This window comes from Carcharodon carcharias, chromosome 3 (genome assembly GCF_017639515.1).
Source record: "Carcharodon carcharias isolate sCarCar2 chromosome 3, sCarCar2.pri, whole genome shotgun sequence".
NCBI classification, from domain to species: Eukaryota; Metazoa; Chordata; class Chondrichthyes; order Lamniformes; family Lamnidae; genus Carcharodon; species Carcharodon carcharias.
The window spans coordinates 2653509-2668976 of record NC_054469.1 but is presented as its reverse complement, the minus strand read 5'-3'; positions in this window follow the sequence as shown (position 1 = coordinate 2668976).

Sequence of the window (15468 nt, the reverse complement as noted above, 5' to 3'; positions counted from 1 at the left end):
AGCAGTTGGACAATCCTGGCGAGTTGTGTTCTGCTGGCACCTCACTTGCCCATTTGCAAACTCCTCCCACAGGGAGGTGACAGTTGCCCCTGGAATATTGATTTGGATGCTGCAGTGTTAGGATGGTTTTGGGGTTTCCCCCTGATCAACAGGGAAATGTTCTGGTTTCCAATTTAGGATTACAGCACTGTCTACCTAATAATCTTTCATGATTGAGCTTCATTCCTACTAGTGATGAATTTCAGATAATGAAGAGCAACAGGTGATAATGAAGCAAAATGGAGACAAACCCAATGTGGAGCAGCAGGAGCTCAGTCTGAGCAGGGCAGGTGGTTAACAGTGAGGTTGAGTGTCTTGGGCTACAGGAAGATAGACGGGATGGTCAAACGGGCAGATAAGTGGCAGATGGAATTTAAGCCTGTAAAGTGAGGTGATACTTTCAAAGGAGTAATTGTGACAAGGAAGTATTCAATGAACAGCATGACACTAGGAAGCTCTGAGGAACAAAGGGACCTTGGTGTGTGTGTGTGTGTCCATCGATCTCAAGGCAGAGGGGCATGTTGGTTGGGTGGTGAAAAAGGCATATGGGACACTTTGCATATGGGACACTTTATCAATCGAGGCATAGATTACAAAAGGAGGGAGGTCATGTTAGAGTTGTATAGAACCTTGGTGAAGCCACTGCTGGAGTAGTGTGCAGTTCTCTTCCTCACATAGGAAGGATGTGATTGCACTGGAGGGGGTGCAGAGGGGATTCACCAGGATGTTGCCTGGGATGAAACATTTAAGCTTTGAAGAGAGGTTGGATAGACTTGGGTTGTTTTCATTGGAGTAGAGAAGACTGAGGGGCAACCTCATTGATGTGTACAAGAATGTGGGGCATAGACAGGTTGGATAGGGAGCAGCTGTTCCTTAGTTTAAGGGTCAAAGAGGCATAAGCTCAAGCTGAGGGGCAGGAGGTGTAGAGGGAGATGTGAGGGAAAAGTGTTCTAACCCAAGGGTGGTGATGGTCTGGAATGCACTGCCTGGGAGGGTGGTGGAGGTGGGTTGCCTCACATCCTTTAAAAAGTACCTGGATGAGCACTTGGCACATCATAACATTCAAGACTATGGGCCAAGTGCTGGTAAATGGGATTAGGTAGGTAGGTCAGGTGTTTCTCATGAGTGATCTGATCTGTGAATTGCAATGTCACCACTGAACCAGCAGGGGGTGATGTGGGGGTGAGCTCATTACATCAAATTCAACTCAGAGCAGGTCACCATATGTACTGTTGGTAGAACTCTATTTCCTAAATTATATTGGCATTTGTGGGCATTAGGAATGAGTTTTAGCTTTGCTGAAATCCAAATTAAACATTAAAGTATTTAGAAATACAGGCACTTTGCCTGTAACCTGTTTTTTTACAAGCCTAAGTCAGGTGAACATGAGTAGAGAATTGGGCTGTTGCCTAGCAACAGGTCAAGTCAGGTCCTAGCCACACAGAAACAAAAAGCAGTGAGGCCAGTTTGAAGATGGCTGCCAAGCAGAAGCAACCTAGAAGGGGCAGAGGCTAAAACTCTCCAAAACTCCAGGTGAGAGGACCAGAGACCCAGTACCTCCAGGTCTAAGGACATGAACCTGGGGGAAGCTCCTGTTTTAACAGCAAGGGCCTAAATTCCAGTTGCAAATAGACAGCTTGAAGCCTGAAGATCTGTCATGCTTTGCTGTCTGCATATGGAGCTGTGGTGTACTGTTGACAGCAGAGTCAGCGTGAGCAGAAAAGCTTGAATACATGTGGTGACCCATGGGAGAACAGCATCAGAGGGAGAGTTTGAAACCCTGGAAGTGACCTTTATGGGAAGGTGTGAGTCAGAGTTTGGGAGAAGATTCTAAGGTGAGGGTGTAGAGATTGGAAAACCCTTGTGTGAAGATGGATGGCTCACTTAGACAAGTGTCTGAGGGAATTGATGCAAGATCCACAGCTTCTCAGGTGGCTTCTTTCACTTGGTTTGTGTGCTTTGTCTGACCACAGGTTCCCCTAATGGTTTCTGTGGACTATGTTCTCTCTACATTGGAGTATAAGAGCTTTTGTTACCTAGTGAATCTAAAGTTATAGCTGTAGGTGAAGGAGCATTGTAGTGTATTTCATGTTAAATCTTTTTATGCTTTTGTTAATCATCAGCTGACTCCTGTGACTGTTCAGTAACCCTTCTACAAGTATCCAAACAAAAGCTACAGTCTATCAAGCTGAGTCCCACCATGGGATCAGGCTTCACCAGTGGTAGCCTCATCTGGAGATCATAACTGCAATACTATCACCATCTAAAACCCCTTTGATCAGTAGGTGCAGAGATTGATCAGGAGGCTGGTGGCTGTGGTATTGGAAGAACCAATCATGAGGAACTTGGTTTCCAGACTAGAAATTGTTCAGCATACAGTTCAGGGATTGCAAGGGCAGTCTGTCTAAACTAATTGGGCACAGGTTTTGGATCAGATTGTACTGCAAAGGGGAGCTTCTTCATCCATGAGAAGCACCAGAGGTTATCATTGGAGATTATACAGGGGTTTAGAGTAATTCAGTTCAATCCAAATAACTTCTTAGATTCAGATTTCAGCTTTCCAATGAACACAATGCAGTGATGCAGATGTGAGGAATGAGTTGACTTGGGTAGATCTTTCCACTAGAAGGGTGCTCAATGAGCAATTGTCAACCTTGAGTGCTTCAGAAGGTTTTACTAGACTAAATGCTCAGATGGGAGGGTTGTCTTGAGGGTTACACAGGCTAGACTTGTATCCAGGAGCTTGAGGGCAATCTGCCATCCTTAGCTGGTTTGGCCTACGTGTGACTGCAGACAACAGCAATGTGCTTGATTCTGCAATGCTGTGTGAACAAGGGGTAATTAGGGGTGGGCAATAAATGCAGGCCTATCCAGTGATGTCCACATCCCATAATTAGCTTTTATAAAAAGAGCATTGGTTAGTTAAGAGGAACCAGATTAGAGATAAATGGGGAGGGATTGTCTGACAGGTTTCTGCAGAGGGATCTGGGGTTCCTGGTTCGTGAATCACAAGTTAAGCATCAAATTACACAGACAGGTGGGAGCTCAGAATATTGGAAAGAATAGGTGACAATGATTGAGGGAATGATTAGCATAAGAGAAAGCCAGTTAGTAATAAAAAGATAGAGCTTCTATAACTATTTAAATAAGAGTTAACTGTGTATTGGTCCCATATCTGGAGGATTGATAATGGACAGTAGGGAGATGGCTGATGAATTAACAGATATTTTGTTTCAGTCCTCAAGAGGACACAAGCTATAATCCTGCAAATCAAGAAATGGGAGGGAGGAACTCAATTACAACCACAAGGGAAATGGTTGAGCAAATTGTTGGTTGTGTGGGCTGACAGATCCCCAGGTCTGTCTGGACTTCACTGAGGCCTTGAAAGAAGTGGCCAGTGAGATGTTAGTCCACTTGTTTTTAATTTTCAAACCTTCTGAGAAGATTAGATTGGAAAACAATTATCCATTCTTTCAAAGGGAGGGAGATGGAGCAAGAAATTACAATCCAGTTAGCCTAACATCTGATAAGGAAGATGTTATAGCAGGGACAGAGTTGAGGCTATCGGGCAGAGTCAACATGGTTTTGTGAAAGGGAAACCCTGTCCAACAAATTGATTGGAGTTATTTTCAAGGAGTCAAGTGTTGCAGGTAATGGGGAATTGGTAGATGTACTGCACTTTATAACATTTTATCAAATGCCTTCTGGAAATTTAAGGTATTAGCAATATGGGTAGAGCTCCGGAATAGGAAGGGTGCAGTCACAATGTTGGGGGTTTACTATAGGCCTCCCATTTGCTGTTGGGAGATTGAGGAACAGTTATGTAGGCAGATTTTGGAAAGATGTAAAAGCAATAGGGTTGTTGTGGTGGGTGATTTTAACTTTCCCTATATTGACTGGGAATCACTTAGTGCTAGGGGTTTGGATGGTGCAGAATTTGTAAGGTGTATCCAAGGACTTCCTGAGACAATATGTAGATAGTCCAACTAGGGAAGGGGCAATACTGGACCTGGTATTAGGGAATGACCCCGGCCAGTTGGCAAAGTTTCAGTAGGAGAGCATTTTAGCAAAAGGGACCATAATTCAGTAGGTTTCAAGGTACTGGTGGATAAGGGTAACAGAAGTCCTCGGGTTAAGGTGCTTAAATCGGGGAAGGCTAATTATAACAATATTAGGCAGGAACTGAGGAATCTAGACTGGAGGCAGATGTTTGGGAGCAAATCAACAACTGACATGTGGGGGGGATTTCAAATGTCAGTTGATAAGAATTCAGGACCAGCATGTTCCTGCTAGGATGAAGGATAAGCATGGCACGTTTCAGAAACCTTAGGATAACAAAGGATATTGAGATTAGTCAAAGATAAGGGAAGCATTGATAAGGGCTAGAAGACTGGGAACAGATGAAGCCCGTGGAGAAAATAAAGAAAGTAGGAAGAAGCTTAAACAAGGAGTCAGGAGGGCTAATAGGCTCATGAAAAGTCACTGGCAACCAGGATTAAGGAAAATCCCAAGGCCTTTTATACATATGTAAAAAACAAGAGGGTAGCTAGGGAAAGGTAGGCCCACTCAGGGACAGAGGTGGGAATCTGTGTGGAGCCAGAAGAAATGGGAGAGATACTAAATGAGTACTTATCAGTATTCACCAAAGAGAAGGACTTAGCAGTCGATTTGTCTAGGGAAGAGTGTGTAGATAGCCTGGATCATGTTGAGATCAAAAAAGAGGTGTTAGGCGTCTTGAAGAATATTAAGTTGGATAAGTCCCCAGGGCCAGATGGGATCTACCCCAGCGTACTGAGGGAGGCAAGGGAGGAGATTGCTGGGGCCTTGACAGAAATCGTTGTATCCTCACTATCTATGGATGAGGTCCCAGAGGACTGGCGAATGCCCAATGTTATTCCATTGTTTAACGGTAGCAGGGATAATCCAGGAAATTACAGGCCGGTGAGCCTTATGTCAGTGGTAGGGAAATTATTGGAGAAGATTCTTCGTGACAGGATTCACTACCTTTTTGGAATCAAATGGGTGTATTAGTGAGAGGCAGCATGGTTTTGTGAAGGGGAGGTAGTGCCTCACTAACTTGATCAAGTTTTGAGGAAGTGACAAAGATGATCGATGGAAGGGCAGTGGATGTTATATACATGGATTTCAGTAAGGCTTTTGACAAGGTCCCTCATGGCAGACTGGTACAGAAGGTAACGTTGCACGGGATCAGAGGTGAGCTGGCAAGATGGATACAGAATTGGCTTGGTCATAGACAGAGGGTAGCAGTGGAAGGGTGCTTTTCTGAATGGAGAGCTGTGACTAGTGGAGTTCCGCAGGGATCAGTGCTGGGACCTGTGCTGTTTGTAGTATATGTAAATGATTGAGGAAAATGTAACTGGGCTAATTAGTAAGTTTGCAGACGACACTATGGTTCGAGGAGTTGCAGATACTGAAGAGGATTGTCAAAGGATACAACGGGATATAGATCGGTTGGACACTTGGGCGAAGAAATGGCAGATGGAGTTTAATCCAGACAAATGCGAGGTAATGCATTTTGGAAGGTCTAATACAGGCAGGAATTATACAGTAAATGGCAGAACTCTTAAGTGCATCAACAGGCAGAGGGATCTGGGTGTACAGGTCCACAGGTCACTGAAAGTGGCAACGCAGGTGGATAAGGTAGTCAGGAAGGCATATGGCATTCTTGCCTTCATTGGCAGGGGTACTGAGTATAAAAGCTGGGAAGTCATGCTGCAGCTGTATAGAACCTTGGTTAGGCCACACTTGGAATATTGGAATATCGGTCACCACATTACTAGAAGGATATGGAGGCGTTGGAGAGGGTGCAGAGGAGGTTTACCAGGATGCTGCCTAGTCTGGAGTTTATTAGCTATGAGGAGAGGTTGGAGAAACTGTTCTCACTAGAGTGATGGAGATTGAGGGGCAACTTGATAGAAGTTTACAAAATTGAGTGGCATGGACAGAGTAGATAGATGCTTTTTCCCAGGGTGGAGGAGTCAATTACTAGGGTCATAGATTTAAGGTGAGGAGAAAACTTGAGATGTGCAGGGCAAGTTTTTTATGCAGAGGGTAGTGATTGTCTGGAATTCACTACCAGAGGAGGTGGTGGAAGCAGGTACGATAGTGGTGTTTAAGAGGCAGCTTGACAAATACATGAATAGGATGGGAATAGAAGGATATGGATCCCGGAAGTGCAAAATGTTTGTTTGACAGGCAATATGATCGGCGCAGGCTTGGAGGGCTGAAGGGCCTGTTCCTGTGCTGACTGTTTTCTAGCAGCAAAAAGCTCATCTCCATAAGCAGGAGCAGACAGAGGCCACTTGACCCACCGAGTCTCTTCCGCCATCCAATGAGATCATGGCTGATCTGATGCTCAACTCCACTTTCCTGCCTTTGCCCATAACACTTGATTCCCTTCCTGATTTTAAAAATCTGTTTATCACTGCCTCAAATACAGTCATCAGCCCAGCCTCTACAGCCCTCAGGTAAAGAATTCCACAGATTGACTACCCTCAGAAGAAATTTCTCACCTCCCATAAATGGGTGACACCTTACTGATATTATGCTGTCTGGTCCTCAAATCTCCCATAAGGGAAAACAACTACAATAAAGCCCCTTCCAAATCTTGTATGTTTCAATAAGGTCACCTCATTCTCAACTCCAATGACTACAGGCCCAACCTCTCCATAAGATAAGCCTTCAATACCCAGGATCAACCTAGTGAACCTTCTCTGGACTGCCTCCAATGCTAGTATATCATTCCTTAGATAAGGGGACCAAAACTGTTCAGTATTGTAGGTGTGGTCTAATTAGTGCCTTTATTTTAGCAAGGCTTTCCTATTTTTATACTCCATTCCCTTTGAAATAAAGGCCAACATTCAATGTGCCCTCCCTATTACCCGTTGAGCTTGTATGCTAGCTTTGTGGAATTCATGCACAAAGGCTGCAGCACAGACTTGGGGGTCTTTCTCCATTTAAAGAATATTCAGCTCCTCTTCCTGCTAAAACGCATAACTGCACATTTTCCCACATCATTCCATCTGCCAAGTTTTTGCCCATTTGGTTAACCTGTCTATATGCCTCTGTCAGCTCCTTGTTATCCTTGCCATCCCACCTATTTGTCACCCACAACTTGTGTGAGAGTACATTCACTTCCCTCATTCAACTCATTGATATATCTTGTAAGTAATTGTGGCCCCAGCACTGATCCCTGTGGCAATCCACAGCTTCCAGGTTGCCATTCTGAAAATGCCCGTATTATAACAACTCTCCATTTTCTATTACTTAGCCAGTCCTGTATCCATGCTCTATTACCTCTAACACAATGGGCTCTTTATTGTGCCCCTGAGATAAGGTAATATATCAGCATAAACAGGCTGGCTAGCTAAAAGGAAGTGGAGTTGGCATAAATGGGTCATTTCTGGTTGACAGGATGTGATGAGCGGTGAGCCACAGGGATCAGTGCTGGAACCTCAACTTAGTAATGATATAAATGACTGAAGGGGCTTAAGGAATGGTTGCTAAAGTTGTTGACAACACAGGTAGGAGAATAAACAATGAAGGGGATATAAGGATGCTAAAAAGGGACATATTGGTTAAGTGAGTGGGCAAAGATTTGGCAAATGGAGTCTAATGTGGAGAAATGCGACATTCATTTCAGCAAGAAAAATAAAAAGGAAGCTTATCTAAATGGTGAGATTGCAGAGCTCAGATTCAGGGATCTGTATGAGTACACAAATCAAAGGTTAGTATGCAAGTACAGCACATAATTAGGAAGCTAACAATGTTATCATTTATTGTGAGGGGTACGGGATGAAAGGAGGGAGGTTATGCTTCAGTTTTTATTCATTCATGGGATGTGGGCTTCTCTGGCTGGGCCAGCATTTACTGCCCATCCCTAGTTGCTATTGAAGGTGAGCTGCCTTGAATCACTGCAGTGCTGTAGGTACACCCACAGTGCTGTTAGGGCAGGAGTTCAGGATATTATCTGAGTGAAGGAAGAATGATATTTCCAAGTCAGGATGGTGAGTGACTTGAAGGGGAACTTCCAGGTGGTGGTGTTCCCCTCTATCTGCTGCATTTGTCTTTCTAGATGGTAGTAGTTGTGGGTTTGGAAAGTACTGTCTCAGGAGCCTTGGTGAATTCCTACAGTGCATCTTGTAGATGGTACACACTGCTGCTACTGTGCATCGGTGGTGCAGGGAGTGAATGTTTGTGGTTGTGGTGCCAATCACAGACTGCTTTGTCCTGGACCATGTCAAGCTTTGAGCATTGTGGGAGCTGTACCCATCCAGGCAAGAGGAGAGTACTCTGCACACTCCTGCCATTTGCCTTGAAGAGCAGACAGGCTTTAAGTTCGGAGGTTGGTTACACATTATGATTCTAAGCCTCTGACCTGCCCCTGTAGCTACAGTATTTATATGTCTAGTCCAGTTCAGTTTCTGGTCAATGGTAACCTCCAGCAAGTTCATAGTGGGGGGGGATTCAGCAATGGTAATGCTATTGAATGGCAAGGGTTGATGGTTGGATTCTCTCTTGTTGGAGAGAGTCATTGCCTGACATGTGTTGTGTCAATGGTACTTGTCTGTCCAAGCCTGGATGTTGCCTATGTCTTGCTGCATTTGGACATGGACTGCTTCAGGGCCTGAGTCATTGTGAATGGGGCTGAACTTCCCCACTTCTGACCTTATGATGGATGGAAGGTCATTGCTGAAGCAGCTGCAGGTGGTTGGGGTGCAGATTCTACCCTGAAGAACTCCTGCAGTGAGGTCCTGGAGCTGAGATGATTGACCTCCAACAACCACATCTATCTTCCTTTGTTCTAGGTTTGACTCTCTCCAGTGGAGAGTTTCCCCTGATTCCCAGTTTTCCTAGGGCTCCTTGATACCACACAGTCAAATGTTGCCTTGATGGCAAGGACAGTCACTCTCACCTCAGGAGTTCAGCTCTGTACATATTTGAACCAAGGCTGTAATGAGGGCAGGAGCTGAGTGACCCTGGTAGAACTCAAACTGGGCTTCAGGGAGCAGGTTTTCACTAAACAAATGCTGCTTGCCAGCACTATTAACCCCTTCCATTATTTGACTGATGATCAAGAGTGGTATTTGGTTAGGTTGGACTTGTCCTACTTTGTGTATTGGGTTTACCTGAGCAATTTTCCACATCACTGGATAGCTGCCAGTGTTGTGGCTGTACTGGAACAGCTTGGCTGAGGGCACAGCTCATTCTGGAGCACAAGTCTTCAGTTCTGTTGCTGGAATATTATCAGGGCCCAAAGCTTTTGCAATGTCCAGTGCCTTCAGCTGTTTTTGAGATTGCTTGGAGAGAATGGAATTGGCTGAAGACTGGCATCTAACACAGGCCTCTGGAGGAGGCTCAAATGGAACATCCACTCAGCCTTTCTGCCTGAAGATTGTAGCAAATGCTTCAGCCTTATCTTTTGCAATGATGTTCTGGGCTCCATCATTGAGGATGGTTAATTATTCAGTCTCCAGTGAGTTGAATGGTGTTGGACAATTAATGATTGGATGTGGCAGGACTGCAGACTTTAGATCTGTTGTGGTTTGGTTGTGAGAATCACTTTGCTGTCTCCAGCTCTTGCTGCTTAAAATGCAAGTAGTCCTGTAGTGTGATTTTACAGTTGACATCTGATTTTTAGTTATGCCCTCCTGCACTTTGAACTTGGGTTGATCTGCTGGCTTGTTGGCAATGGTAGTGGGATATTTGGCTAGGTTTTAGTAGGAACTTTTGAGGACCCTTAGTCTATACTCAATGGAGTTTGGAAGGATGAGGGGGGATCTGATTGAAACTTACAGAATACTGAAAGGCCTGGCTAGAGTGGACGTGGGGAAGATGTTTCCATTAGTGGGAGAGACTTGGACCCGAGGGCACAGCCTCAGAGTAAAGGGAAGACCTTTTAGAACAGAGATGAGGAGAAACTTCTTTAGCCAGAGAGTGGTGAATCTATGGAATTCATTGCCACAGAAGGCTGTGGAGGCCAGGTCATTGAGTGTATTTAAGACCGAGATAGATCAGTTTTTGCTTGGTAAGGGGATCAAAGGTTACAGGGAGAAGGCAGGAGAATGAGGTTGAGAAACTTATCAGCCATGATTGAATGGTGGAGCAGACTTGATGGGCCGAATAGCCTAACTTCTGATCCTATGTCTTATGGTCTTATATGCCAGGCAGAGGTTTGATTGCAGCAGAGTACAATTACAACTGTGCCTGATGAATACCCAGTCTTGAGTTGCTTGATATGTTTGAAATCTTTCCCCCTTTAGCACAGTTAGTGCCATGCAACATGGATGTTATCCTGTGCTCTTACCACTTCCAATGCTCTCTCCAAGTGGAATAGATAAGATGTAATTAAGCAACTGCCAGACAATCATCCTCAGGGAATCAGCTTACAGAAAGTGTCCCACACATCACCATCCCTGGGTTCCATCCTTTCCCAGCACAAAGCAGGCCCAGATGTGGCAGTGTAGTGCTATGCAGTTTGAAGAAACCTGCCCTGTGAGTCCCCAACATTGACTCTGCAACCCATGAATTCTCATGGCATCAGGCCAAACATGAGAACCACACTGCCCCTTGCTCAGCTGCTTAAATCCATGCTCCCTGTTGAGTACCACTTGAAATACTGAGGGTGACAAGGCTGCAAAATGAACTGGGTGGAGGTCCTTCTAGGGGCTTGGTAGTACCACTTCTGACCAAACCATAAGCAATAGCTGCTAGACCGGGTCTGCAGCAGGTGGTGAGGATACTAACCAGAGGGGAGGGGGAAATAAACACCTCCCTCAATCTCACCAACCTGCTGCAGATGCATCTGTCCTGACAGTAAGAGTGACCACTGCACTAGCACAGAAAAGACAAAATCCCACCTTCACTGACTGATGTGGCTCTACCATTGTACTAAATGGGTTAGATTTTGTACGCATTTAACAACTCTAGACTGGGCATCCATGAGACTGTGGGCCATCAAAATAAGAATTTGTTCTCTAGTCTAACCTCAGCCTGGCCTAATCCCCACTCTTACCATCAAGCCAGGGGATCAACCTTTGTTCAACAGTGTGTAGGTGGTGATGCCAGGAGCAGCAAAAGGCATAATTAATAGCTGTCAACCTGGTGACTCTATAACAGGACTAGTGTGCCAAATAGCATAAGCAGCAAGTGAAAAAGTGATCCCACAACCAACAGATCAGATCTAAGCTCTGCAGTCCTGCCACATCCACTTGTGAATGGTGGGTGTAATTAAACAACTCACTGGAGGCAACTCCAAAATATCCACTTCCTCAAGGATAGACGCACTCAGAATGCCAATGCAAAAAACACAATCTGCTCAAGCATTTGCTCCAATCTTCACCTGGAACAGCTGAGTCTTTAATGATGCAGCAGATAAAGTTGAGTTACATAAAAATCCTAGAGGGGAAGGAACTTCAAACAACTGTAATAACAGAGTTATGTTTCACATGTAGCTCTAAATCCAGGAATTAGACCAACAGTTCAAGGGATTGTGTTTAAAGTGTAAATTAGTGTTAAGTTCAATAGATACACATGGCTGCTAGTTATAATGAAGATTAGTCTGGGAATTGAAGTTAAGGCAACAGGAACCCCTACACTTAAGCAGGCAGGGAAAGCATTGGCATCTTTGGTTTCTTTTGCTTCCTTTGCAGGAAGTGGTAGGTTTAAAGGCTTTGATGTTACATGCCCCTGTCCCAAATACTGTTATACTAGCATATCTGATACAATGAAAGGCATTTAAATTGTCATAACAATTTTTAGTAATATAAACATTGCTTGGTCTCTGCTAGTTTGCTGCCAGATTTCACTCCTTGAATGCTCAATTCAAGAAAATAGAAATGCACTCTACCTCATCCATCTCAACAAGTACATTGAGCACCTAGACCAGCTGGCCTTAATCTAATTAACACCCACTAACTAAACCACCATTTCAAAAGGAAGATATTTTCTAATAATCTGCATTAATAGCTCCATGAGAAATATGATCTATCTCAGCCTGTAAAGGATCCCAGCACAGATGTCAGGTCTTCAGCCAATTCAATTCACTCCACATGAGATCAAGAAACAGCTGAAGGTACTGGATAGTGCCAATGCTAGGGGCCATGAATATTCCAGCAATAGTACTGCAGCCTTCAATCTGTGTGGAAGAGGCCTTTCAGCCAGCGTCTGTACCAACATGAGAAAAACACCTGACCCACGTACCTAATTCCATTTAGCAGCATTTGGCCCACAGCCTTAAATGTTATGATGTGCCAAGTGCTCATCCAGGTACATAAAGGATGTGAGGCAACCCGCCTCCACCACCATCCCAGGTAGCGCATTCCAGACACCCTGTGGATAAAAATGTTCTTCCTCACATCCCCCTCAAAACCACCTACCGCTCACCTTGAACTTATGTCCCCTTAGACTGATCCTTCAACTAAGGGGAACAGCTGCTCCCTATCCACTGTCTATGCCCCTCTTTCATCTGCCCATTGAACATCTCAGCTAGATCTTCCTGTAGCCCAAGACAACCTCTATTAACCAGCTGGCCAATCTTTGTCTCATGTGCAAACTTACTAATGCTACCCCGAGTCATCTGCAGTTTACATAAATGGCAAATTAGGGGACCCAGCACAGATCCCTGTGGTATGTCACTGGACACTGGCTTCCAGTCACTAAAGCAGCCATCTATCATCACCTTCTGTCCCCTACAACTAAGCCAATTTTGAAACTATCTTAACAAATTACCCTGTAACCCATGTGCATTTGCCTTCTTTGTAAGTCTCCTATGTCAGACCTTGTCAAAGGCTTTGCTGAAATCCATATAAACTACATCAAGTGCTCTACCCTCATGCACACACCTGGTCACCTCAAAAAAATCCAATCATTTGTTAGGCATGACCTCCCTCTGACAAAGCTATGCTGACTATCCCTGATCAAACCTTGCCTCAAGTGGAGATAATTCTGAAGGAGAGAATCTTTCTCCAATAGTTGCCCTACCACTGACATGAGACTCACTGGCCTGTAGTTCCCTGGCTACTCTACACAACCCAACTAAATACATACTATGGTTCTGCCTTCACAAAGGAGGACACTAACATACCAGAAATGTTTGGGAACAGAGAGGGAGGACCTGACAAATCATCATTTGTAGTGAAATGGTGTTGGGGAAATGGATGGGATTGAAGGCTGATAAATCTCCAGGACCTGATAATCTACATCCCAGAGTACTTAAGTGGCCCTAGAAATAGTGGATGCATTGGCGGTCATCTTCTGAGATTCTATAGAATCTTGAAAGGTTCATACAAATTGGAGGGTAGCACTATTTAAAAAGTGAGGCAGAAAGAAAATAGGGGATTAAAGACCAGTCCGACTGACATCAGTAGTGGGGAAAATTCTAGAGTCCATTATAAAGATTTAATAGCTGAGCACGTGGAAAATGGTGGCAGAGTCAGCATGGATTTATTAAAGGGAAATCATGCTTGACAAATCTACTAGAATTTTGAGGGTGTAAATAGTGGAGCTGATGAGGGGGACCCAGTGGATGTGGTTTACTTGAACTTTCAAAAGGATTTTGACAAAGACCCACAAGAGATTTGTGTGCAAAATTAAAGCACATGGGATTGGGGGTAGTGTATTGAGATAGATAGAAAACTGGTTGGCAGACAGGAAACAAAGAGTAGGAATAAATGGGTCTTTTTCCAAATGGCAGGCAGTGACTAGCAGGACACCACAGGGATCAGTCCTGGGACCCCAGTTATTCACAATATACATGAATGATTTAGATGAGAGAACTAAATGTAATATCTCCAAATTTGCAGGTGACAAAGCTGGGTGGGAGGGTGAGCTGTGAGGAGGATGCAGAGATGCTTCAGTGTGATTTGGACAAGCTGAGTGAGTGGGTAAATGCATGGCAGATGCAGTATAATGAGGATAAATGAAGTTTTCCGTTTTAGAAGCAAAAAACAAAGGCAGATTATCTGAATGGCTATATATTGAGATGGGAATGGGCAATGAGACCTGGGTGTCCTTATACACCAGTCGCTGAAGGTAAGCATGCAGGTGCAGCAGGCGGTAAAGAAGGCAAATGGTATGTTGGCCTTCATAGCCAGAGGATTCGAGTACAGGAAAAGGGATGTCTTGCTGCAATTATACAGAGCCTTGGTGAGACCACACCTGGAATATTGTGTGCAGTGTTGGTCTCCTTAGCTGAAGTAGAATGTACTATAAAGGGAGTGCAATGAAGGTTTACCTGACTGATTCCTGGGATAGCAGGACTTACATCAGGAGATTGAGTCCATCTGGAGTTCAGAAGAATGAGGGGGGAAAGAAATCTCAAACCTATAAAATTCTAATAGGGTAGATGCAGGAAGGATGTTCCTGATGGTGGGGGAGTCCAGAACCAGGGGTCACATTGTTATGGGATAGACCATTTAGGACTGAGATGAGGAGAAATATCTTCACCCAGAGAATGGTGAGCTTGTGGAATTCATTACCACAAAGTAGTTGAGACCAAAACATTGAATGCTTTCAAGGAGTTAGATATAGCTCTTGGAGGTGAAAGGGATCAAAGGGTATGGGGAGAAAACAGGAGCAGGCTATTGAGTGGGATGATCAGCTATGATCATAATGAATGGCAGGGCAGGCTTGAAGGGCCAAATGGCCTACTCCTAGTTTCTATTTAACCCTTCTCAAATAGCAGAACCTCTTTAGCTGTTCTAGTCATCTGGCACCTCCCCCATGGCCAGAGAGGAATTAAAAATTTGGGTCAGAGCCCCTGTGATCTCCTCCCTTACCTCCCTCAGCAGTCTGGGATACAAATCATCTGGACCTATAGATTAGCCACTTTTAAGCCTGCCAACACCTCCAATACCTTGTCACTCCCTATATCTATTGCTCAAGAACCTCAGTCTCTTGCCATGTTCCATGCCTTCTTCCTCATTCTCTTGGGTGAAGACAGATGTGAAGTATTAATTCAACACTCTACCACTGTCCTCTGTCTCCACCCATAGATTGTCCCCTTGGTCATCCTCTTCCCATTGATATAAAATATATTGGGATTTTCCCCTCCTTTTACTAGCCAGAGCTCTCATATCCCCTCTTTGCTCTGAATTGCTTTAAGCTCCACCCTGCACTTTCTGTACTCCACTAATGCCTCTGCTAATTTGCTCCTTTGACCTGCTAAAAGCTTCTTCCTTCTCGCTGTACCCTGAATATGTCTGGTCATCCATGGTTCCCTGGGCTTGTTACTCCTTCCTCACCCTAGAGGGAACATGTTGAGCTTGTACCCTCCCCCATTTCCTTTTTGAACACCCCACACTGCTCCTCTGTAGACTTCTCCACAAGTAACTGTTCCCAGTCTACATTGATCAGATCCTGCCTTATTTCAAAGAAATCTGCTCTCCCCAATCCAAAACATTTTTATAA